The sequence below is a fragment of the Theropithecus gelada genome, chromosome 1 (assembly GCF_003255815.1).
Source record: "Theropithecus gelada isolate Dixy chromosome 1, Tgel_1.0, whole genome shotgun sequence".
Classification (NCBI taxonomy): Eukaryota; Metazoa; Chordata; class Mammalia; order Primates; family Cercopithecidae; genus Theropithecus; species Theropithecus gelada.
The window spans coordinates 116,322,041-116,345,976 of record NC_037668.1 but is presented as its reverse complement, the minus strand read 5'-3'; positions in this window follow the sequence as shown (position 1 = coordinate 116,345,976).

Here is a 23,936-nt window from a genome sequence, read left to right as displayed (position 1 = left end):
TGTAATGGTCTTTGAGCAAGGACTGTGGTTTTTGCAGGGTCTTTTGTGATAATTTTTGTTATCAGGCATTTATGCATGAGAACCTTTTTTTTCATAGCCTTCTGCAGCTATATTTGTCAGGGTTCTTTTAATTAATTAATTAATTTTTTAACACAAGTGACTCCATTTTGTTTCTCACAACTTTCACAGGCTCAGGGCAGCATATTGGCTTTTTTTTTTTTTTTTTGACACAGGAGCAAGCTCATGGTTTATTAGATTGGATTAAAGCTAGTCGAGTTAAGTAGATTCAATTGGACTTTGCCAATGAAGTAAACATGAAGTCTCTGCTTTTCCCAACTCAGTAGCGGAATTTTTAAGTTATGTTTCATAGATGTCTAGGATCGGTTTCCATTCTGTAATAATGGGAAATAATCATGACCTTTATTTTAAACAAAAACCATTGTGGAGGTGGATCCAGGATGCAAACAAAAATTATGCATCATTTTGCATAGTTGACATGATGCATTTGAAGCATAAAACACTGCACACACTATAAACAAATGAAAAGCCCGTCAGTCCTGTTAGGCCCGAGCTATGATTGATTGCAGCCTGAGGGCCGTGAAGTAAGTAACAGTCTGGAACTATGGTTTATCAACAATTTCATTTTCCTGAGACAACTTTATCCTAGAGAGCTGGCAAAGTGCGGCGCCTCGATTGGAAGAGGATCCTGTGTTTTTCGAAGTATTTTCAGTTTCATCGTCTCAGGTTTGCACGCAGCAAAGTTGCTTTCACAAACCCCTGCTTAAAACGTATTTGGGCATAATAGCTTCCAGAGATTTTATTACCCCTAGAGTTAGCCCTGAGAAAAATACACTCGAAAATGTAAGTAGCAAACTGGAAAATGTTATTTTGATTCCAAAAAAAAAAAAAGAAAGAAAAAGACACAAAATCTGAAATACCCAGCTTACCTTTGTGGTTTGCTTTCTCTTTCCTTTTTTCTTCGAGGAAAGGGAATTGGTGGGATGGGAAGCATTTTTATTTTGCCTCCTGTTCTTTTCTGAATAGGCATTTAAAAGTGCATAATAAACTCATCCCTTTCAAGGCCCATTCTTTTTGTGTGATAGGGAGAAAGGAGAAGGAGGAGGGCCTGGGCTTTTACAGCGCCATTCCCCATTTCTCCAAGAGTGGCTGCCCGCGTGGGCCTCCCCGGCACCTCTCACCTCCCTTCCTGAAAAGAAACTCCCAACTGCCCAGAATCCCAAACTCATCTAAGCGCGGGGACACGCAGCCGACTGGCATTTGGGTCACCCACCACCTTCCCCAGCCGGCCAGCTAATTGTTTTGTCAGTTTATTCGGCGTCAAAGAAGTGAGCCCGGGCTGGTGGCGCAATCCTGGGCCTCCCGCCACGGAGGCGCGGGCCGGGAGCCCCGGCTGGAGATCTGCGAGCGCCAGGGGCGCTGGGCGGCCGTCGCCCTGCACGCGGCCCCGACGAAAGGCAGCGGCGAAGTGGTTAAGGAGCGAGCGCGCTACTGCGGGGCGCGGGCGGGCCGGGCGGAGGCGCGCTCGGGCTGAGCGGCGCCCGCGGCAGCCCCAGCGGCAGCTGCGGCGAGAGGAGCGCGGGCGGCGTAGGGAGCGGGCAGGACGCGCCCAGAGACACGCAGAGAAAGGGCAGCGCCGCCGCCTGCTGCAGTCCTCGGCGCGGTTAATCACGCGCTCCCCTCTCGCTGCTGATTTGCAAGAGCAGATTAATCAGAGAGCGCGGCTTGATGAAATTTGCTGTTATTGTGCCCATTTTTAGCAACATCTTTTATTATCTTCATTATTCATTTACAGGGGACCGGCATCAATTATGCAAATGAGTTCACAGACTTTGCAGATTACTTCATTTGCCGCTATTGTTTGTGGAAATTTAATTATTAAATATTATTAAGCTTGCGTTTTCTTCAATTTTCCAAGGCTTAGTTTCATTTGATTTTTCCTCCAGCTGCTCTTCTTTCCTTTCAGTGCCAAAACAGCTCCTCATCAAAGCGGCTCTGGCATGTGAAGACCAAATAAAATCTCCTCAATTTAATAATTTTGATGTTAGTCCCTTGTTCTCAGCTGCTTGCTCAAAGCAATGCAGAGAGGAACGCAGAGCACATTCAATTTAATGAGCAGAAATTGAATTCAAGTTTGTTCGGAATTGACTTCAATTAAGCAGAGTCTTAATGATAAATTAATCTCTTTTCTTTATTCCCCAGAATTTGTTTTTCAAAGTAGGAAATTGGACTACATTGAAAGACCAAATAAAGAATACCAATTTTAACTAGATCATGGAACTGATAGCAAAATTTAATTCTTTATAGTAACGTACTTGGACAAATAGCATTCTTTCTATGGCGTGTATTATAATTTATATTCATTGTTACCACTTACACTTCCATGGCGTGGATGAAATGGCAGTTGAATTAAATATGGGCTTGTAATAGACTTCAGAGTTTTAATCTTTATTAAGAAACTCTAATTGAATGCATAATTAGCTTTTCAGGCTTTAGGAAATTCGGTTTAATATCTATGTGAACTGAAAACATTGATCAGGAATTTTAAAGCAATTTTTATGAATTTATTTTTGAGGAGAAATTATCAGGCTGTACATAAAATGGCATTTTAAGCTGAATAGCAAGAATACGAGAGGCAAGGAATTAGGTTCATCCTGTGTTGTTACAGACACCCAGCCAGGGCTTCCTTGGAACCAGGACCAACAATGGTAATTTTAAGTTCCTTTTATTAAAACCTCTAATGTTCCTCCAGGCCACCAAATCTATTATTCCTGTCCAGACCCTGCTGAAAATCAAACTCGCAGCTACTGGGGGATTTTAATGAGGGCGTTCATATTGATTGTTTGGTTACACTGTTTGGGTTTGCTGCCACTGTCAAAAATGTACCTGACATTTTTTTCACCTGAATCATAGATCATCTTTTCTGGAACATGCCGAGCATAATTCTCCATGCTCCAGTCTGCAAAGCACTCTATCTGCATATGCCAAATGTTATTATTGCAGTTCCTTCAGGAGTGACCTTAGAAGATGTTTGTTCCAAAGAACTTCAAGCTGTTCACTGTGGTATATTCATAGTCGCAAATTTAAAATACATCAGTGAGAGAAAATACATTTCGGCTGTGTACTGTTTCGCAGAGTGCATGGGTCCCCTCTGCCTGCTTCCTGCTCCTTTCACATACTTGTTCTATACTCTTGGCCACTCAGACATAGTGCGTGCAAATTCGACTTTGCTGTGAATTTCAAATTGAAATGCATGTGATGGAGATTATCTTCCTTGTGTGACAGTACAGTGTCGTTATTTCCAGTACTTTTCAGAGTCTACCTGCTCTATGTTAGAATTAAAGACTTATATAATAATATAATTTAAAAATGGACAGTGCTCTAAAAAATAACCTGGTTCAACTCCTGTGTTTTAGAGATGGTTTTATAGATGAGGAAACTGAGGTCCATGAATGTTATGTAATTTTTCCAAGGCCACAGAGTCAGCCAGAGACAGAGACAGGTCTAAAACTTGCAGGTATACTAACTTCTGGACCAAGAAATTCTTTTTCACTATTCAAGTTTTTCACTCCAAGTTATGTAGTGACATCTTTGAGTAAGTAGAAACTAGTTTAAAAAAGACAGGAATTAATTTATTGTCTTGTTCAAACTCGGAAATATATTGATTAAAGTGCATAAAAGCACACACAAATGCGGTAAGCCTATTTATCTGCATCTCAGACAATTGGGAAGCCTAAATAAATGGGATTGTTTTGTGCTCTGCTTTAGTGAGAGAGGAACAAATGAAAAGTTAATAGGCTAGTATCAGAGAGTTTTTAAATAAAAAAAAGCAAGAAACACTATAGTGCTATATGCTCTGTGCATATGAGGTTCTATCTTTAATGGTGGGGGCTGGCAACATTTAAAATTACTATTTTCATTTTTTTTTTATCCCACCTCTACTGAGATGTGGGTGTCCCAAACCCCTTTCATTTCATTGCAATCTTTCATTTGTTCAACCTTAATGGGCTGAGAGCACCAGACAGTTTGCTGGATGTTGAAAATATGAAGACTGATAAGTCTGGTAAGGAGGTTACAGTGCAGCTAGTGGGGGAAAATACTTATTATTGTATGAAATAGCAAATGTTCTAATGTGCGCACAGAGCACTGGGGGGCCACACTGAGGGGGTGTCTAAGGCGGACCAGGAGACTAGGAAAACTTCTCCGTGCAGTGATTCCTCGAGCCCTACCTCCAAAGGCAGCTTACCAAAGTGAAGAAGGCGGTGGTAGGATGGGGTAGGGTGGATGCAAGGAAGGCTTCACCAGGTAGGAGGAAAATCCTGTGGATGGGTAGCTGAAGTTTTGTCCCAGGAAATGTTGGGTGGTTGAATTACGAGGCCGAGGGTCAGGAGACCCTGTATTGAGGATAAGTCATTTAACCTTTCAGTTTGGAGGGCCTGTTTAAGTAGCTTCACTGAGTACAGATATTCCTTGAATCATAGTTATCTCATTTTCATCCCTTATTAACTAGTATCTTAGTATTGCTTAGTACTTCAGCAGTTATTAGCTGGAATGTAAAGGAGGTTAGAGGAATTTGGAGGATGGAAGGGGAGGACGAAAAGAGAATGAGGAATGAAGACACTGATGAAGGTGGGAGGGAGGTTCCTGAAATAAACTGTCTATCCCGAGCTTTGCCTATAATTTGAACCCTTGGTTTGTTAAAATCACCTCTGCCCCTTCTGTTCACAGATAATGGCTAGAATTTTACAACTTCTACCTCGGAAACACTATATAGTAAGAATTTGTAAAGTTTGTAATGAACGACTGTAAGAGCTCAATACCCCAATGAAATCAAAACAGATAAAGTCGTATATTATGTCTTGGAGTATCATATCCAAGTTTTTAAAAATCAGCCTTCAATTTTTTGGTGAGCAGAGTTGCTCAGTTAATTAGAACATTGAGTTAATCAGAATACCACATTTCCCCACCATTCTAAATAAGTTAGCTTACTAAGTCTATTTTCTTCCTTTCAGACCTATAAAATTGAGTTTTCAATCCTCTGTGTAAGAAAACTAAGGTAAATATTAAAGTAGCATACATAAAAGCATTACAGACAAGACCAATGACATTTTCTTCCAATTAAGATAAAAAATTTCAGACACAATTACATAATTTCAATGATAAGAGTTCAACATGTTAAAAAATTGGTGTAAAGAATATGTTAAAGGAAGTGGTAGAAAATTAAACAAAAGTCTTAAGAGATGTGATATCACTTGAGAGTGAAGGTTATGTTTATTATTTATGGTTGATGCAATTCAGAGACACTGATTTAAAGATCTGCTCAAGCTTCAGTTAAGGGTAAAAGAGTAAGGATTTTCTTCCGCACCTGTCACCTTAAGCTGAATGAAAACAACTGCTCGAAAAAATTCTCAATGTGTGTAAGGGCAACTTGAATCTGAAATTATGGGGCTTTTAGATGGCCAGTGAGTCAGGTGTAATGTTAGAACCCCACTGATGGACATTAGCTGGGGACCACTGATGAGAGAACATCTCTTCACTACTTTTCTTCTGAGGACTTTAGCAGTCGTCTTGTCAGTCTTGAACAATACACATTTTCTGCCTTATTTATCAGCTTTGCAACCCCAAATCCACCCACTGGGTTCTCTTGTCTTTGTGTTTGCATCTCTTACAGGTTCCTCTTGAAAGATCATTTCTCTTGACCTGCGCTCTCAGTTTGAGGCAGTGTAAGTGATATTTGGACTTTGTGTCTCTTTTCTTTCTGTGATAATCTAACTGCTTTGCCACTTATTCTTATAGAATAAGACAGCTTTTCTAAACCCAGCATTATTTATTGTACTTTCATGGTTAATTTAATTAGATGAAACCAACATTTATCGAATCAGTTTTTGTAAGGCACCATCTGAAGGATCTTGAGAGCTACAAACATGGCCAGGAGGGCTACTGTGGCCTCAAGCAGTTCATGTATGAGTGGTTAAGGTGACAGAGAAGGAAATATTTATCATCAATATAATAATAAGTGTTATAATGGAGACAGGGCTCTGAGGAAAGAAAGGGTAGGATCACTCAAGTAGGAAAGAAATGTAACCTGAGTGTTAAAGAATCAGCTAGAGTTTGTCAAGCCCTAGACGGCAGCGATGGAGAAGAATGGAAAGGGCACGGCTATCCCAGTCAGAGAGCTGGGTCAGGATCTGCTGCATCCCTGCTGAGCCAAGTGTTTCACCTTGGAAACTCAGCTGAAAGAATGGCATCTCCCCTGCAGAGCATGTGGTCATATATTCCATGTCTCTTAGAGTACCACCATCTGCATTTCCTGCTCAAAGTGAATTTGGCCTCTGGGCACTATCTCTGCCCTATATTTTTCCCCTTCAGTGTGCCTAGAGGGAGTCATATTTCAGGGTGAAGTCTACATAGAGGCAGGAACTGGGGAGCAGAGGAAAGTAGAAGTTCATACATGCTTGACTTCTGTGTGTGTGTGGTGTGATGTGTGGTGTGGTGTGTGTGGTGTATGTGGTGTGTGGTGTGTGCATGGGGCATGTGGTATGTGTGGTGTCTGGTGTGTGCATGGGGTGTGTGTATGGTGTGTGTGGTGTGTGGTGTATAGTGTGTGTTTGGTGTGTGGTGTGTGTGGGGTGTGTGGTGAGTATGGTATGTGTGTGCTGTATGTGGTATGTTTGGGATGTGGTGTGTGTGTGTGTGAGGTATGTGGTGTGCAGTGGGGGTATGGTGTGTGTGTGGTGTATGGTGTGTTGTGTGTAAGGTGTGTGTGGTATGTGGTATGTGCATGGTATGTAGGGTCTGTATGGGGTGTATGGTGTGTGGTGTGTGTGGTGTGTTTTTGGTGTGTGATGCGTGTGGTGTGTGTGGTGTGTTTTGGGTGTGTGATGTGTTTGGTATGTATGATTTGTGTGTGGGGTGTGTGTGTGTGTTCTTGCCCTTCGATTTTTTTCTGTACTGGTTTTCTTGCAAAGAAAAGATAAGGAATACATTTTGGAAGAAAAAGTAAAAACATATGAAAATCTTCCCCCTTATAATCTTTCCACCAACCTATTGTTTGTATGCTTAAACTTCCTGGCAAACATTAAGTACTCAATAAATTTATGATGAGCAAATTAAAAAAGAGTTGAGAAACAGGCAGATGGAACAAAATGAACCTAATTCAAAGAGGTTCTTAGAGCTTTAGTATTTTTTGAGAGTTAGAGTCATTAATTTTATTCTGCCTCCCCTACCCCCACCCCATCAGTGGCTAATGACTTTCAAATAAACAGGGATATCATATGAAAATATAAAGCATCTTAACTTGGTTTTATTTTGGACACAGAAAGAGGGTGGTATGAAAGAGTTAACTTTGATTTAAAAAATACCAACAAGGAATCAGCTATGCTCATGGTAAATGCCCATGTGAATATCGTGACAAGTCTTTGGGAGAGTGAGGTGGTAAGATGTGGAGATAGAAGGAAAGTGGAGGAGACAAAGATGGAAAGAGAAAAAGAGACAGGGGAAGCAGGGAGAAAGAAAAATAAACTGGAAGGATGGACGCAGAATGGGAGATAGAAGGAAAAGGAAAGAGGGCATACAGGGTCTGAAGTTCAGGAAACCATATATTTTTCAGACTTAGGAACTCATTTCTGCAGTGGGTTTCACAGTGTTGTCACCTCATCATATTTCCTCAAAATTCTCATTAACCACTGTTTATAGCTGTTTAACTGCTGCTTACCTTTGGATTTTCAAGGGCTTGATTCATAATGGGATAGATAATCAGAGAAGCCCATCACGGGGAAATAATTATTCTCTTGGCGTATTATCTCTGGCACGTATCTGGGCCCTGAGCAAAGGGTTTCCATGTTCCTACATTAAGAAGTTGGAGGTTTATTGAGATTGCTTCTATTCAATAGCAGGATTTGATATTTTTTCCCCTAAGATGCCATCATATTTCATAATTAGCTAAGCATTACATATTCTCTCACTTGGTTGCATTTTTGAAATGCTACATCTTGTTCATCTGGTATTACCTTCTAGGGAATACCAGTCCTAAGTCGCAGGAAAGCAGCAGGACACCAGTTTGGAAAACCTCACAAGGGAGAGGGCTGCTCTGGGGTGAGGTTGGGGGTGCTTTGCAGGAAAGATATTTATGGTAAGTATCGGTTTTTAGTTTAAAAATTATTCTGTTAAGTGAGTAAATGAGCTAAAGTAGAACTGAGGAGGAAGAATCATACTGAAAAAATAAAAGTGTGAACTTCCTGTTTTAAAGAGTTTCATGAATTTTTAGGAAATGCCTTGTGACGGGAAGAACTGCAGTTTCAATGCAGCTTTGAAATGTAGGATGAAAACATGGAGATTTTTCTGTTTGTTCTTCTGCTTGTTTCCATTTCCATGAATAGCTTTCTACTTTGGGGACCTTCTCCCACTCCAGCTTGCCATGCAGTTTTAGTTGGCTTTTGAATATCGATCACCAAAGATGTTTACTGTCCTTTAGTGAGAAAAGGAAAAAAGAAATCTTGTGTTTATTTCTTAGGTGAGGAGGAGAGGGTTGCCAACGTACAGTTTTGGAGTCCGTATTTCAAAAAAAGTCACCCTTCTTATTTAGCATTGTCCTTCATAATACAAATTGCAAATAAGGCAGAGTGCCAGTGCTGAAAAGTAATTTCAATTAGAATTCCCAGGGCTTTTCAGGGGCGACACAGGAGTTAGCCTTAACACAGTGTCCTTGAGTCTGGACACAGCTTACCTGAAAAGCTTCAAAGAGGGACAAGTAATTTTAGTGTCACCTCTTTTGTACCCCCTGCTTTCCCAACACCTTCTCCCTACCAAGCCGTAAACAAGGCCGATGACGGCCCTTTCCAGGAAAAAGGAGGTTTGGTGATTGTTTGCCTGGAAAAGCTGGTAATGGACTATTAAATAGCTGTTTGTGAAATCACTGCACAGTGCAGTGTTTACTTGTTTCTGCAAAATTATTTCTATTTACCCAGTTCTGGATAAAGAGCAGATCATTTGACAAGGCCTCCGAGTAAACGATATCCCAATATTCCCGTCTGTCTTCTGGTGCGGGTTCCTGCATTTTCTGTTGTTGTGCAAATGAAGGAGACACTACAGGGTAGCGGCCACAGCGAGCAGGGCTGGTCTAGTGTGATGGAATATCCTGCACTGCAAGTTTGGTAGCCTGGTCCAAGGGCACTGTGTCCTCTGCCATCAAGAATCCGCACCTTGTCATGGCATTTAAAAATCACACAATTATGCTGTCCTTTAATATTAAGGCTACTGATAAAATCAAGAGTTGCTTTGGAGGGGGGGACATTAAACTGATATCGGTCAGTAACAATGAGCCCCAATAATACCTAACACTCACTGACGATTTATGTGCCAGTTACTGCGCTAGAGGCTTTACCCTTATTATCTCATTTAACCTCAGATGAGTGCGATGAGGCCAGTACTATTATTATTGTTAGGTTACAGATGGGGAGACAAAGGCACATAGGACGTTATTTTATTTTATTTTATTTATTTTATTTTGCCAAGTTTTATTGTTGACACGAAGAAGAGTTGTGGTTTGAACCTAGATTCGCTAACTCCTGAGCCCATGTGTTCATCAGATTTGCATTAACAGAGAATGGGGTCCAGAGAAAAGAGAGTACTACAGGACAATTAAACTCGCATGTGGTCAGCTGGAGATAGTGTTGTTCAACAGACAAGGCTGGGTAGGGGAGTGTGGACGAGGGGAAGACTAATGGGCAGCATGAGCGGACCATCACGGAGGGGTTGAAAGGGAAGGACTAGTGGAGATGAATATAGGAAAACAGGAGAAGCTAAAGGGGTCAAAAGTTAATTTTACAGATTTGTTTATGGCTAACTTGACAGATTCTTTTTCTTAGATGTTCTCCTGATCCTGAAATTGTAGGATCTCTATCCTTCTTTTATGGTTGTCAAATACATGTGTCAGTCACATAGTTTGCATGTCATTCTGTATCCATGAGGTCTTATGATCCTCACAGGCATTCTAATTCCCTTTTGCAGCAGAGGAATCCAAGGCAAAGGATTGGTGGCCAAGGTAAGACTGGAACTCATGTTGTTTGCTCTGATCTTGGTGCTCTTTCCAGCACAGCCCAGACAGCCTCCTATCTGTTGCCCTGGAATGCCTTGCAGGCCTCTCCTCTTTCCTCTTATAAATACCTCGCATCCCCTTCATTTTGGTCTGCTCTTGTTTTAGGCATTTTTTTTTTTTTTAAATTTCTAAGGTATGGTACAAGTTAGACATGTCCTACTCCAATCTTGGTCTGATATTTGGGTTCTGTTAATTCATTGTTATGTGGAGAATGCCTTCAGTGAAACACAACAAGCTGCAGAAAATATAATTCTCCCTTAATGTATATTTACTAAGTGTATTTATTATTCATCAGGATGTGCATTTTAAAATGTGAGTCTAGATTCCCTCACTTTTAATCCCAAACAAATGTTAAAAGATTTATTTTTATAATAATCCCGGAATGAGAGCTAAGTAAGCCTCCCTGAACACAGCTTGCCAAGTGGTGGATGTTAGCTCTATATATCCACACTAGATGCTCAATCTGCAGTTGCTTGTCGTCTCTTACTGTTTCTAGTGGTGATGTACAGAAGCGTATGAGCACACCAGGGCCCGTCAATGGTTGTAATTTGTTGGCACCGATTCTAGGGAAAGAGTACTGCAAGCGAAAATGTTAAAAGTCCCTTTTCTTTGCAAGATATAGATAGATACGGTGGGAGAAATAAAGGCAGATGGACAAAGAAAAGGGAATATGTGGGCCAGGAGACAAGAAAATGCCCAAACATAAACATCAAAAACCTCAAGGTACTATCCACATGAAAGTGTTCGAATAACATATGAAGAATTAATACGAATGCATTAAGCATGAGGAATGAATAATTCCTCATTTCCCACTTTGAAAGAAGAGAAGGATCTCAAGAGCAGGTGCCAGTGTGGGGTTGGTACAATGGAGAATTCTTAGTAATTGTCAAAGGCCAGTTTACATGATGGTACAATGTTATCTCTTCAGTTAGGCTAGAGATCCCTTTGAAGAGGGTGCTTCAGATGACTTTAGTAACAGCCTTCACTCATTAGTGGTCTTTGTTACCTTTCCAAGTGATATCTCTCTCATTCATTCCTCAAGAGTCCAGCATGTAGAAGATTCCTGCTAATCAGTTTCAGAATCCTTTCCCATTTGTGAGGACCACGGAAGAGCTTCATTTCTGCCCAAATAATTTTTTCTTTAGTTAACCCACAACACCCATAATATATTAATAATTAATGTTGATACCTGAGTTAAAATAGTTCAATTAAAAATAGTTCAATTTAAGATGTCATTTAATACAGATCTTGGAATATTTTCTTCTTTGAGGTTGAGCATCACTACATCTAAAACATGGTATGGCCAGTTTTACAGCTACAGATATAAACATAGTAAGTGTGGAAGTTAATAAGAGAGTGATATCCCAGTTTTATGAAACAATTGTGTTTTTCTTACATTGGGTAAAATCAATGAAACTAAAGCAGAGACTGATCTCTATGATTTTGAAAATGCTCTCAAATGAGTAGAGGCAAAGATGGAGGAAAAGGAATCCCATTGTCTTACAGAGATGCTGAGTTCTACAAACACATCCTATTATGATAAATTCTTCTGATGTAATTCCAGTGGAGAAAAGTACTTGGGGAAATACTTGCATTACATTAAAACTTTATGGTGTGCAGTACAGTTAGGAAAATTGGACATGGCTTTGACCTACCTTTCAAATGTAATCCTAGTGTGTATATAATGGTATACCAGTTAGATAATAATTAAGGTTGAAGAGTTAGATTTAATCAAAGAATCATTTTTACCCATGTGATACAACAATTTGCAAAAAAAAAAAAAAAACCCAAGTAAAACAATTTTAAAGACATAATGGAAAATAACTACTTTCTAAAATTAAAGGAAAGAATGACAAATCAAATCAACTAACTGTACTGTGGTTACTCTTTGGCCTCTGTCTCAAACTTCTCTGTTCAATGCCACAATTCTTTTTTTCTGGCAGACTTCTTGTTGACCAATGCCTTCCAAGTTAACTCATCTGACTGGGAACAAAACTATTCTCCTCACTGTTAGATACTAAGTGACATGACTTCTAAATTCTTACCATAGCCCTTAGCATTTGATAAAAGAATTAAGTAGAAATACTTTGTTATTTTTTGCTGAACTTGATGCCTGTAATAAATGTCACTGGTGTCATACAAAATAATTTATAAATTATTTTTGAAAAGAATTATTCCAACTACAGAGCAGGCAGGGAAGGAGACAAATGGGAATGATCTGTGAGAGGGCATTTCTATAATGACATCATAAGAGCCAAGAGGATTTCAGTAGCAATTCTATTCATGCCAAGAACAGGAAAAAACAATGTAGCAGGCTTGATGATTCTGTTTGTTTTTTAGTTGTTTTACCCTTTCCTAGGTGATTGGAGAAAATAAAAGGAGTGGTGGTATGGAGACTTCAAATCAGCTTGTGTTAGTTTACTTGTGTGAATTTATATTACCTCCTACTAAGTTTTATAAAACCCCTTTGCTAACCAAAAGAACAGCCAGGGACAAGATTACTTGGATTTTATCATCCTTTGTCTCAAAATATTGCAGATGTGAAAGTAACAATGGTTAGCAAAGCATGCCGCACCAAACAGGTTTTACATTTTTAGTAAAATTTCCAAATGAGCATTGTATCACTGAAATGTTGTCAAAGGTTATGTTTAGTTCATGAGACAGGCTCAAAACAATGAAGTTTTTCTCCCATACAAATTCCCAAGATGAGAAAGAATTAAAAAAGCAAATTAAGTGGAGAGAAGTAAATGCGACATTATTTCTCTAAAGTTGTTTTATTGCCTGCCAGGAAAATATCTTCAGGAGATGGACTGAAAAGGAAAAGACTTTTGTAGTGAGCATCTGAGCCACAGCAGATTTGTGGGTATTATTGGCTTTTTCAGACATCAAAAGCAAACTGTGTGAAAGATGATGGAGGTGCTCAAACAGGAATGGGGAATGAAAATGAGCAAATAGAAGATCATGCTCAATAAAAACACAAAACGATAATCAGAATAAATGAGACTATCAGTGCACAAGTAGAAGAAAATCAACTAGGAACATCTGTTCAGGTGAGGCTTAAATTAAGAGAATAATCAAGCTCTGGTCGTGTGCATTTGGAAAAAGTCTATGCAAGATATGATGAGTAGCGTCTTATCCTTCACCCATGTGGAATGATCATATACTACCTTTGTACTTTTGTTAAAATTGGGTTTTGTGGCTGTGGATGTTATACCTTCCCAGAAGCATAGGTTTGTGGCAAAAATGCAATTGGATATGCTTTGGAGATTATGAAAATTTTAATGATAAAATGAAAAATTCTCAGAGAAATATGCAAAGATATAGTAATAATGAAAAACATTTCTAAGTGAGCCCTGAATGAGTGAAATCACAATAGTATCAGACCATAAAAATTTTTGGAGAAATAATAAACATATAGAGAACATTCACATCAAATATATTAAATTCTGGTTCTGAAAAAGATAAGATACACACACTTCTCTATTCCTTCTGCTAAGTGCTATTACAAATTATGAACATTATGCATAAAATAAACACAGGCAAACTCTGAAGAATGGGGAGAAGACAGATGAATTAGGGACCTTGGAACCTGAGGAACAACATCTCAGTGAACTCCCTGAGTTTTATTTTTGCCACACACATCCCAGAAGGCAGTAGCATAGAAATGCCAAAAGTGCAAACAAACAAAAAAAGCTCCAATAAAAGTTTTGTCTATTTAGCCAAAGAACTAGGAAAAGCTCATTCTAGCAAAACAGAAAAATTTTAGAAATTTGCCCCCCTACTTTATCCATACCTCACAGAAAAAATGGTGGTCCTATTTCCACCCGTGTCAGCAAAGGTTGAGTGGGAAGCCTGGACTTCCACCCTGACCTGGAGGTAATGGGGTACCTCTTCCACTGGTTACCGGGGTGTGTCAGGGTGTAGAAAGTAGGATTTGCATCTTTTCCCAGAGGTCATGAGCCAGTCTCTTTCCATGGTGGTATGAATGGAATCTGAACTTCCACTGCCATTCAGCAGAAATGAGGCAGCCTCCTCTTCCCCTGTAGTGTTGTGTTAGAGGAAACTTGTTAAAACATAAGATTTAAATAAGATACAAAGTCTAATAAGATAATAAGCATGATGTCCAGAATACAGTAAAAATCACTTGTCATACTAAGAGCCAGGAAAACCTAAATTTGAGTGATAAAAGATTATGAGCAGAAGACAACACCAACATGGCATAGATGTTGGGATGATCTGACAGGGATTTTAAAGCAGCCATCATAAAAATGCTTCAGTGAGCAACTATAAACACACTTGAAACAAATGAAAAAAATGGAAAGTATCAGCAGAAAAATAGGAGATATGAAGAAGAACCAAAAGTAAATGTTAGAACTGAAAAATACAGTAAATAAAATTAAAAACTCATTGGATCGGCTCAACAGTAGAATGGAAAAGACAAAGAGAAAAATTAGCAAACTTAAAAATAGAACAATAGAAATCATCCTATCTAAATAACAGAGAAAAGATAGATTAGAAATAGTGAACAGAGCCTCAGGGACCTGTGTAACTATAAAAAATGATCTAATAATCATATCAACCAAGTCCTAGAAGGAGTGGAGAAAAACCATGGGGTTGAAAAAGTATTTGAAGATATGTAATAAGAGCTGAACACTTCGAAAGTTTGACAGAAGACAAACCCACAAAACCCACAAAACCTACAAACCTACAAAAACCTACAAAAGACAATCAAATTCAAGAGGCTGAGCTGACCACAAATAGGAAAACCCAAAGAAGTCCCTGCCAAAACACATATTAAGAATCAGCCTCAATGAGTGGATTGCGTTAATGTTCATGACATTGAGGATACAGAATATCCTTCAGGGACTTCATAAATTGGAAATGCTCTTTCATAGCATGTTTTTGGAGTGCGTTTTTTTTCCTCTTCCCGGTTGTTAATCCTGTGAAATGGGACATAATCTCTGTTGATCACATTTACACAAATCAATGTATTTTAATGACTTTATAAGTAAAAGGACCTACTTTTGAAAAACAATAACTCAGAATGCATCATAGACCTCAGTATAAGAGCAAAACTATAAACTGTTAGAAGAAGACAGAGAAGTAAATCTTGTGACCTTGGGTTAGGCAAAGACATCTTAATTATGACACCAAAAGCACAAGCAACAAAAGAGAAAATAGATACATTGGATGTCATTAAAAATTTAAAACTTTTGTGCTTAAAGGATACCATCAAGAAAGTGAAAAGACGACACACAGTTGGGAGCTAAAAAGCAAATATCTGATAGGAGACTTGTATCTGGAATATATGAAGTACTCTTACAACTCAATAATAAAAGGACATAATCCAACTGAAGATGGGGCAAAGATTCTGAATAGACACTTCTCCAAAAATGGCATAGAGATGGCCAATAAAAACCCAAAAACATACTCAGCATTCTTAGCCATTAGGGAAATGCAAATCAAAACCACAATGAGAGACCACTTTATACTTACTCCGATGACTGTAATAAAAAGGACATGCAATAACAAGTGTTGATGAGAATGTGGAGAACGTGAAATCCTCATACTTTGCTAGAGGGAATGTAAAATCATGCAGCTTTAGTGGGGATTTTATTTTCAGAGACTTACATTCTAGTTATCATTTTTATATAGATTTTCCTGCAACAATTATATTAGTAGGAATTAGTAGTCACAATGGCTGTCAAAACAATCTGACAGTTCCTCAAAAGGTTAAATATAGAGTTACCATGTGACCCAGCATCCTATTCTGAGGCAATTGCCCACAGGGATTTAAAATATATGTGCAAACAGAAACGTGTACACAGATGTGGAGGTTGAGGGGAAATGGAAAGTGATAACTAATGGATATAGGGTTTCATTTGGAGATGCTGAAATGTGCTAAAATTGATTGTGGTGATCACAAAACTCTGAATATACCAAAAGTCCCTGAACGGTATAATTTAAATGGGTGAAATAGTGTGTGAATTATATCTCAGTAAAGTTGTTGTTTTAAAATATCAAGTAAATCGTATTAAATTATTATCTATTTCATACTACGTTCAAGACATTGCAATTACTCTCATCTGAGCATCCCATCTGTCATTTTGGTGAAAATATGTCTCACTACATCAGAAAGTGAATACTGGTTATATTTTGTCCTAGAAGCCTCAATGAAGTGAAGAAGAAAGAAGTGGGTAGAAAAAACAGAATTGAGAAAGAATCACAATTCCAAATTTTGTGGGGGATTAATAGATATTACTCAAAACAGTATGTAAAATAATAGAGTTATGAAGTCAAGACCATATGTTAATGTAGAAATTATCATCCTTAGTACTCATGGCATAACCATATTATCAGAAACCCTTAAGATGCTTTTGAAAAACAGGTTTCATTTCCTCACTTCAACAATATATTTTCACCTCAAGGGTGAGTCCAGATCCGATGGCTAGTTGTGGGAGGTGGAGGGGAATGAGACTGCATGTTTATTCTGATAACATTCTCCAGGCAATTCTGAGATATTTCTGCCACTGTGCATCAAACACTTCTCTAACCTTGAGAATGACAGGTTATTTGAGCTAATGTACCTGTGTTTCTCCAACATGGAAATAGTTACCCAAGCTCGCATGAGTACAGAACCACAATTTCATGCAGAGCTGGGGCCAAGAGACCATAGATATACTTTTACCATTGACAGAGTGCTCGCTTGTGTTTGAGCTTATTTGATCCTCATGCTAAAACTAAGTTAGAAGTGATGAGGTTAAGACCCAAATGTAGATATTCAAACTCTAAGTCTGGATCTTCAAAGGTCAAAAGCCCAGATTGATGTAGGCTGTTAGCACATTTGTTATAGAAGAATCAATCATGTTAAAGAGAATTTAAACCCACTTCTTTAACAATCGCATAGAGTTAAAGCTTCATGTGTGCAATGGAGAAAAATGACGTAAACGATATACCATAAAGGTTTAGTTTAAGTATTACAAAGTCCTATGTCAACACGAACTCTATAAAAATTCATGGTTCTCAATAATTTAAATCTGCTTTTGAAAGTGCATATTTATATAAAAAAAGAGAGGAACATTAAAGCTGGCATAATACTGTCAGCTGTAGGCCATATGGAAAAATTTAAATTGCCATAAAAGCTAGCCAGTTATAAAATGTTTTAGATAGATTTTTTTTTAAAAAGTCACATTTTAAGCATTCGAGCAATATGCTCAAAAATATATTGGTGAACTACATTAGTAATTGCTGTGATCGTAACTTCATATAATCCTTCCATATGTAATTAATTGTTTTTTGAACTGACCCTTGCAACAGGCAATGAAATAAGTTTTTGGTAAGGATAAAGGTATTAAAAGGGAAATTTTTGCAAAAATATATTTCATAGTCTTCATTTATAAATCCTTATGTCTAGTATTAACTGAATGTAGTTATTCTGGGGCATCATTTATTAGTTATCTACTATGTGCACAGCACCATGCTAAGCCCTGCCATGTAGCCAGCATTATATGCACAAAGCAACAGGATGAGAAGGTTGAGGAAGTTGTGCCCAAGCCTAATTTCAAACCTAGGTCTTTCTGGTTTTAATACTAGTTTTTTTCCTTTGTATTTTGATTTTAAATTATTTTTATTAAAATAATCTTATCCTAAAAGTAAATATTTTTTCATTGTAGAAAATTTAGAAAATATTGAAAAGAGCAATTACAAAAATACTGAAAATACATATCATCTGTAATTCTATCAAGAAACAACAAATTACTTAGTATTTTGATGTGTTTTCCACTCTTTTTTATGAATATGCATATAGAATTTAAAAAATTGGTGGTATCTCTGGAACATCTTTTTAATTTCATTGAATGACAATTTTTACTAGCTGCATAATATTCCATTCTTTGGGTATGCCATAATTTAACTAACCACTCCATTATTTTGGATATATAGAACATTTTACTTTTATTATTATTATAAAAATTATCCTATCTTTGTCAATAAATCTTTATCTGATCATTTTCGTAAGATAAATTTGTAAGCATAGAGTTTTTGGATGTAAATTTACAGCATATATTGTAAATTATCCTCCACAAATTTATCAATTTACATTTTCACCAGCAGCAGATGATAGCTCCTCTTTTATTTTTCTACATTTTCACTCACTCTGGGTATTTGCAAAATTTTTAAAACTCACAGCCATTCTATGCTGTCTCTCTATGTGTTAAAGTTTTAAGTATTTACATGAGGCATTATCGATACAGTTATCAATCATCATGGATTTCATTTATTAATTCGCTAGTAAGTCATTTAACTAGTGCATATGTAATGAACCCTTGATATGTGCCAGACTCTGTTTTAGGTGCTGGGAATAGAGTGGTGAATGAGATAAAGATCTTGCCCTCAGGGGAATTAAATTCAGGCAGGCTTTGCTGATTTTGGTGAAGAATCATACCTGATAATATAAAACAGTGAATATTTTATATTTAGACACATTCCTTGTCACATATGATATCCTTCTTACTTTAATCAGTGTGTCTTGACAAGTAGAGTGACTCATAGCCAACGTTTAGGCTAGATGAATTTATAAAATGAGTGTGATCATTAGATTATGTATTGAGTTTAGTTATCTGATTATTACAAGATGACAACTCAAGTTAGAAACAGGTTTCAATATACATCTAATGACTTCATAACATGCTGATCAGTGTTACAAGTTACTTGGAACAGTAAGTTTGTGAGTTTAGTTAAAAATATACAGAATTGATCTGGTGCGGTGGCTCACGCCTGTAATCCCAGCACTTTGGGAGGCCGAGGCAGGTGGATCTTGAGGTCAAGGGATTGAGACCATCCTGGCTAAGGGTGAAACGCCATCTCTACTAAAAATAAAAAATTAGCTGGGCATGGTGGCACATGTTTGTAGTCCCAGCTACTGGGGAGGCTGAGGCAGGAGAATTGCTTGAACCCGGGAGGCAGAGGTTGCAGTGAGCTGAGATTGTGCCACTGCACTACAGCATGGTGACAGAGTGACACTCTGCCTCAAAAATAAACAAACAAACAAACAAACAAACATACACACACATACGATTAACAGAGGAAATTGTAGTCTCTTGCAAAAAGGTGACTTTTGGAAATCAGAAGGAAATAAACATAAAATGTCTTAGGAAAAAAGGGAGAAATAATTAATAAACTTGACAACCTCCTAGTGCTGCCCATCAGAATGTCTGTAACTAGGTCAAACAATGTATTTCAAATAATGTCCTGGCATGAAAAAAATCAGGGAGTAAGAATGCCATGGGCTTAGGCTCATGTTGTAAGGCTTAACTAAGTGTTTGAAATTCTGTTTTTTAAATATATGTGTGACTGAAGTCACATAGCTAAAAGGGATTGTGACAGTAGGAATATGTTCCACTTTTCCCTATTCAGGAAACAGAAAATCATCACAGATAGACCTTTCTTGCAATTGCTTTCATGTCATTTTCAAGAAATTTCCTATTTTTGTTTTTTTTTAAATGAGAATTTGTTTATTTCAGAGAAAGATAGCTAACTTTAAGAGAATGTTTCAATCTATTTGCTACCTTAAAATGTAAAACATGCCTAGCACTGTTTTCCTGCTTCCTCCTATGTGTTTGATAAATGCTAGATGGTAAAGTGATGTATTAGCTTGGGACTGTATTTTCTGTCCCAATGATTTGGCTTTACTCACCAAACATACTGTACACCAGATTTTACAAACCACAGGAAAACTGGCACAAATTTTGAGTATTTTGCTTTATAAAATAAGATACTGTATTTACTAAAGTTTAAAAATGTTTTTTTTGATATTGTTTCAATAAATCTCTGGCCTTAAAACAAATGCAAATAAAATAAAATTTAAGCATTTACTATAAGTAAACTTTGGTATGCTTTTCAAATAATCAGGATCAGCAAGAATGCAATTAAAGCCTAGTTTTGTCTTTAAGATTTCCAATGCAAAAACTGTAGCAGTTTTGTTTGAATGTAGAAAACATTATTGAAGTGTTTGGTTTATAGATAGCAGCCAGAAGATTAGATAAAATTCTGCTGTTAAATTTATGTTTTGAAGACATATCTAGTCTGTAGTGGCATGAAAAATGTAGTAGAGGTACATGCTGCTGAAAATCACTGTAGCATCACACGTAAACACTTAGAAACCAAAGCAGTTAATATAATTTATATATACATAAACAAAATGAAAGCTGTACTAGAGATTTCTTGGATACAAGCACTTTTACCCAGTATTTTAATCAAGTGTGCTATCATGTCTGCTCCATTCGAGTCATGCAGCACACAAATTTGCTGATGTGTGTTTCACTTAATGGATCTAATATGTGTAATGTGCTATTAATGTCTATTAGAAATACATGTAATAGGGAGAAGTCACTTTAATCAGAAATGGTTGCCATTTCTTGAAATAGGAAAGATCAGAGTAACAGTGAGGCAGGTTCATTCAATTTGATTACTATAGCTATATAATAAAAGTCTTGAAATTGGTTATATTGATTCTTCCCACTTTTCTCTTTTTTTTTTTTTTTTTTTTTTTTAGAAAATTGTTATAGCTGTTCTATTTCTTTGCCTTTCCATGTAAATTTTAGAAAGCTCCTTTCTATATGTACAAAAAATCTTGCTAGGGGTCTGATAAGAACTGTGTTCAACCTATATATTAATTTGTCGAGTTTTCCTGTACATACATAAACATGGTATATTGCTCCATTTTTTTAGATTTTCTTTGGTTTGTTTTATCAGGGTTTTGAAGTTTTCAACATATAGTCCTATACATATTTTCTTAGATTTATTCCTAAATATTTCATTTTTTGATCAATTAAGTGCTATTGTACTTCAATTATAGTGTTGACATGTTTATTACTATTTATTATAGACATACAATTGATTTTTTTGTATGTTTATCTTGTATCCTGTGAGCTTTCTGAGCTCACATGTTAGTTCTGGGAGGTTTTGTAAATTTCTTGAGATTTTCTTTGTAGACAATCATGTCATGTGCAAATAGGGCTAATTTTATTTCTTCCTTTCCAATATGTATGCCTTTTATTTTGTTTTCTTGCCTTATTGCACTGTCTAGAGCTTTCAGTACTATGTTGAATAAGAGTGGTGAGAATGAACATCCTTGCCTTGCTCCTGATTTTAGAGGGAAAGCATTCAGTCTCTCACTGTCAAATGTAATATAGACTATATGCTTTTTAGTAGATGCTCTTTGTGGATAAAGTCGAGGAAGTTCTCCTCTATTCCTATTTTTCTTACAGGTTTTGTCATAAATGAATTTTGTCAAATGCCTTTTCTGCATTGATTGATATAATAATGTGCAATTTTTCTTTAACTTGTTAATGTGGTAGACTACTCTGATTGATTTGTTGAATATTGAACCAGCCTTGCATCCCTGAAACAAACCCCACTTTGTTATAACGTATAACTGTTTTTACATATTGTTAAATTCTATTTGGTAATATTTTGTTAAGAATTTCTGTATCAGTACCAGTACCATGCTGTTTTGGTTACTGTAGCCTTGTAGTATAGTTTGAAGTCAGGTAGCGTGATGACTCCAGCTTTGTTCTTTTGGCTTAGGATTGTCTTGGCAATGTGGGGTCTTTTTTGGTTCCACATGAACTTTAAAGCAGTTTTTTCCAATTCTGTGAGGAAAGTCATTGGTAGTTTAATGGGGATGGCATTGAATCTATAAATTACCTTGGGCAGTATGGCCATTTTCATGATATTGATTCTTCCTATCCATGAGCATGGTATGTTCTTCCATTTGTTTGTGTCCTCTTTTATTTCGCTGAGCAGTGGTTTGTAGTTCTCCTTGAAGAGGTCCTTTACATCCCTTGTAAGTTGGATTCCTAGGTATTTTATTCTCTTTGAAGCAATTGTGAATGGGAGTTCATTCATGATTTGGCTCTCTGTTTGTCTGTTACTGGTGTATAAGAATGCTTGTGCTTTTTGCACGTTAATTTTGTATCCTGAGACTTTGCTGAAGTTGCTTATCAGCTTAAGGAGATTTTGGGCTGAGACAATGGGGTTTTCTAAATATACAATCATGTCATCTGCATACAGGGACAGTTTGACTTCTTCTTTCCTAACTGAATACCCTTTATTTCTTTCTCTTGCAATGGAACAGAACAGAGCCCTCAGAAATAATAACACACATCTACAGCCATCTGATCTTTGACAAACCTGACAAAAACAAGAAATGGGGAAAGGATTCCCTATTTAATAAATGGTGCTGGGAAAATTGGCTAGCCATAAGTAGAAAGCTGAAACTGGATCCTTTCCTTACTCCTTATACAAAAATTGATTCAAGATGGATTAGAGACTTAAATGTTAGACCTAAAACCATAAAAACCCTAGAAGAAAACCTAGGTAATACCATTCAGGATATAGGCATGGGCAAGGACTTCATGTCTAAAACACCAAAAGCAACGGCAACAAAAGCCAAAATTTACCAATGGGATCTAATTAAACTGAAGAGCTTCTGCACAGCAAAATAAATTACCAGCAGAGTGAACAGGCAACCTACAGAATGGGAGAAAATTTTTGCAATCTACTCATCTGACAAAGGGCTAATATCCAGAACCTATAAAGAACTCAATCAAATTTACAAGAAAAAACCAAACAACCCCATCAAAAAGTGGGCAAAGGATATGAACAGACACTTCTCAAAAGAAGACATTCATACAGCCAACAGACACATGAAAAAATGCTCGTCATCACTGGCCATCAGAGAAATGCAAATCAAAACCACAATGAGATACCATCTCACACCAGTTAGAATGGCAATCATTAAAAAAATCAGGAAACAACAGGTGCTGGAGAGGATGTGGAGAAATAGGAACACTTTTACACTGTTGGTGGGGCTGTAAACCAGTTCAACCACTGTGGAAGACAGTGTGGCGATTCCTCAAGGATCTAGAATGAGGAATACCATTTGACCCAGCCATCCCATTACTAGGGATATACCCAAATGATTATAAGTCATGCGCTATAAAGACATTTGCACACGTATGTTTATTGCGGCACTATTCACAATAGCAAAGACTTGGAATCAACCCAAATGTCCATCAGTGGCAGACTGGATTAAGAAAATGTGGCACATATACACCATGGAATACTATGTAGCCATAAAAAAGGATGAGTTTGTGTCCTTTGTAGGGACATGGATGCAGCTGGAAACCATCATTCTCAGCAAACTATCGCAAGAACAGAAAACCAAATACTGCATGTTCTCACTCATAGGTGGGAATTGAATAATGAGATCACTTGGACAGAGGAAGGGGAGCATCACACACCGGGTCCTATTGTGGGGAGGGAGGAGGGGGGAGGGGTAGCATTAGGAGATATACCTGATGTAAATGATGAGTTAATGGGTGCAGCACACCAACATGGCACATGTATACATATATAACAAACCTGTGCATTGTACATATGTACCCTGGAACTTAAAGTATAATAAAAGAAAAAAGAATTTCTGTATCTGTATTTTTGAGGATATTGGTGTGTAATTTCTTTGTTTGCTCTTCTGCTGTTTTAGTTTGTTTTTTGTATCAGGGTAGCACTTGCTTTATCAAATGAATGTAGAAGTGTACCCCCGTCTCATATGTTATGAAAGGTATTGCCTAGAACTGACGTTAGTTTTCTTTAAATATTTGGTGGAATTCTCCAGTGAAACCATTTGGATCTGGAGATTTCCTTCTGGGAGTATTAAAATCATGAATGCGATTGTCTTAATAGTTATAGGGCTATTCAAATTGTCTATTTTATATTGGGTCAATTTTGTTGCTTGTGTTTTTGAGGAATTAGTCTCTTT